At 40.7% G+C, this 3,353-nt stretch overlaps 1 pseudogene; it reads right to left on the bottom strand.

Moving 5' to 3' along the window:
• Nucleotides 1–1,462: 1,462 nt before the first annotated feature.
• LOC119870562 lies at nucleotides 1,463–1,635 on the bottom strand (annotated as a pseudogene).
• Nucleotides 1,636–3,353: the final 1,718 nt, after the last annotated feature.

Raw genomic sequence — 3,353 nt, 5'->3', positions numbered from 1 at the left:
TTAATATTATGGTGAAAACTAACAAACGTGAGTCCTTTCTGTGCAGCTCGTCATTGTTTTGTCAGCCTCTTTCCCTGTGTCAGCATTTCTTTGGCACTCAGTAGAAGCTAAATAAATGAATGAGTGAATGGCTGAATGGAATTTTCTGATATATCCATCATTATTACAGTAGGGAAGTATCTGGCATCAGGGTGATCTTATTAGTTATGGCCTTGAACTGACCAAGTGAGCTTTTCAAAATGTAGTCTTTTCTGAAATTAAGTCCTAACTTTTCTTTGCTTAAAAACTTGCTCTGTTTGAATGGACATTGCTAAGATTTGCTTTTGTGATTCCTTTCCTTTGGTTCAGGAGCCCAGGAGTACTTTCCTGTCTACACATTCTTCCTATAGGTGAATTAATGGATGCACTCCATTTCTTATCTAATCTTGATGGCTTGGAATTCATTTTATCTGTTAAAATGCTTTGAGTATTTTAATTGGATCCAATAACTTTTTAGGTGAGAGAGAGAGTGTGCATGTGCATGGGGGGAGGGACAAAGAGAGTAGGAGAGAGAATCCCAAGTGGGCTCCATTCTCAGAGTGGAGCCCTACACAGGGCTCGATCTCATCACTCTGAGATCATGATCTGAGCAGAAATCAAGAGTCAGATGCCTAACCGACTGAGCCACCCAGGCACCCCTGATTCATTAACTTTTAATTTTAAAGTTTCTCCAATGCCAGTTCCCATTACTTAAGAGGTAGAAATAAGTATTTCCATGTATCCCTGTATGCAAACAGTACTAGTGTGTCTATATTTGATCACAGATTTATTTGTAGCAATAAATATAATTCTTGAGTCTAATTGCTTAAATAATGTACATTGTTGTCTTAGAACCTTATGAATGATGAGGAGGAATTAAAGGTAGGTTTGTTTCACAAAAAAGAGATACAATTTTACTTCCTGGGTCATATTTCTGATAACATACATGGCAATTTTCTAGGTATTATGATCCTGTACTAGATAATACAGTAACTAACAAGGTTGAATTGAGCCTGGTTGAAGTCTCTTAAACTAACAACAAAGGATGGCCTGACCAATACATTTAATTGTTCCTTCCTCTGTCATCTGCTATCCAACATCTATCTTCCAATTCTTTGGGTTTTTTTGGGGGGGGATGGAAGGGGCAGGGGAGTGACACAGTGGAGACAGAGGCACATTGGGGGAGGGAGAGGCTGGGACTTTCCTGGGGTGTGGTGAGGCTGATCCTGAAGGACACATGCACATAGGTCGGCTCACGCATAACGATAGACACGCGCATTCCCTAGTAGAAGGTAGGTCTTTGGAGCTCTGGGCTACTTGGCTTCCTGCTGGGCTCCTGCTGCTAGACCACCGGCAAACCACTGGACCTCCCCTGTGCATGCTCCATGGGACTACTGCAAAAGCCAGAACCAGCTGCCATTTGCACTGCTACCATTGTCCCTGAGGGGGGTGCCCCATTCCTGGAAGTATTGCAATGCCAGGATCATGCAACGGGTGGCTGGAGCAGGCTCCTCTTCCAACTTCTTGCTCCAAAAATCCACTTAATATATTATCCTTGGATGTATCAGATCTTAAACTCATAAGAACTTGATCTTAGCCAAAAGGCCAGGAAGTGATTATCTTCCAATTCTTAATCCCAAACTCATATGTGTCAATCTTAGATTACCAACTCTGAAGTATGCAAGTATAAGCATGTTTCATTATCTCAAGACCTCCTTCGACTGATAGATATTTCTGAATCGTCAACTTCTTCACCTTCACTGGTAAGCATATCGGGCAAATGAGATGATTGGAACTCCCCAAATTCTGGTTTATCTTTGCAAGATATTTGTAACAGATGTGGCTTAAGACTCTTTCACAATGCCTACATTAGCCAAAGCAATTGCCACTCGAAGTTGTTAGGGATTGCGTTTTTAAAACAAATCATCTGAAATTGCAAAATGACTCTCTAGTGTTGAAGATCTATGAACTTTGTATGGAGATTCTCTGCAGTAGACAATGATTTTTCAGTTTCAGTTAAAAAAAAAAGATATTGAAGAAGACTTCTCTTTGGTAGTCTCAGTGTTTCTTGAAAAACTATACTAATAAGTGCGATTTTGTCTTTATGACCCTCAAGCCTGGACTTCTGCATTTGTTTATAGTCAAGTAACCTCCAATTGGATTAACCTTGTTGTGGATAACTATGTACCCTGGATAAAACATAAGAAAAAAAAAAAAAACCAACTATGTGAGGGCATTGGAAGGAAAGCCGAAGCAGAGGGATCCAGGAGGCAATTTGATGCTGGGAGAAGGGAACTGTGTGGTGTGAGTTTCCTTTTCTTATAGCTTTGAGACTATTGGCGGTCCCCAGTCTGCATCGTGTTCAGCAGTTACAACTCAGTGGAAACCCCCAGATGTCTTGGTGTGAGGAATGAGTTGAGAGTTTGCAGCAACCAGAGGTGCTGGAAAATGAGAAGGTAAAGCAGAGAGTCAGATTTTTCGGGTACAACCTTATAGTTTGTTATTGTGACTAATGGATGACTCTGGTACAACAGGTCACAGTGAATATCTATTGGGAAAATGTGCTACACCAAAATAGCATGGAAGATTATAAATCAGTATAATTCAATATCCACACTGATGACTGTCCAATAGCTAGAATATATGGTACTTCATGTGCTGAGAGAAATGCAATCTTCCCTTCTCAAAATACAAAAGATGCATATATATTTAAGATTTTAGAAACAGACTTCTGATTCTGTACCTATAACTAATCTTTTTTCATATGGTAAAGCAGTGTGGAAACACCCATTTTTAAGGGTAAGGTCTTGCCTTACCCTTTCATTCATTGCCTTACCCAATTCATTGACTAGTAAACCAGTGTTGCACTTGACTTTACAAAGGAGATTTTTTTTTAAAGATTTTATTTATTTATTCATCACACACACACACACACACACACACACACACACACACACACACACAGAGGCAGAGACACGAGGCAGAGGGAGAAGCAGGCTCCGTGCAGGGAACCAGACGTGGGACTTGATCCTGGGTCTCCAGGATCACACCCCGGGCCGAAGGCGGAGCTAAACCGCTGAGCCACCAGGGCTGCCCTACAAAGGAGATTTTTAAAAAATAATTCATCACTTTTTCCTTTGCATTTCTAACATCAACACACTGACGATCCTGGCTGAGCCACTCTGTTTAAATTTCTATCATGATTTCCCTCGTGGATCTTGAATTTTTCATCTACTGACTGACTTGTCCAAAGAATTCATCAGACAGCACCTGTCTCTCTAATTGACCTGCTACTCTGCTTCCTAACTTGATTTAATTACAGTTCTTTCAGAGCT

Source organism: Canis lupus, chromosome 2, assembly GCF_011100685.1.
Source record: "Canis lupus familiaris isolate Mischka breed German Shepherd chromosome 2, alternate assembly UU_Cfam_GSD_1.0, whole genome shotgun sequence".
NCBI lineage: Eukaryota > Metazoa > Chordata > Mammalia > Carnivora > Canidae > Canis > Canis lupus.
The sequence above is the reverse complement of the archived record's forward strand: the minus strand, read 5'-3'. Positions and strand labels throughout refer to the sequence as shown.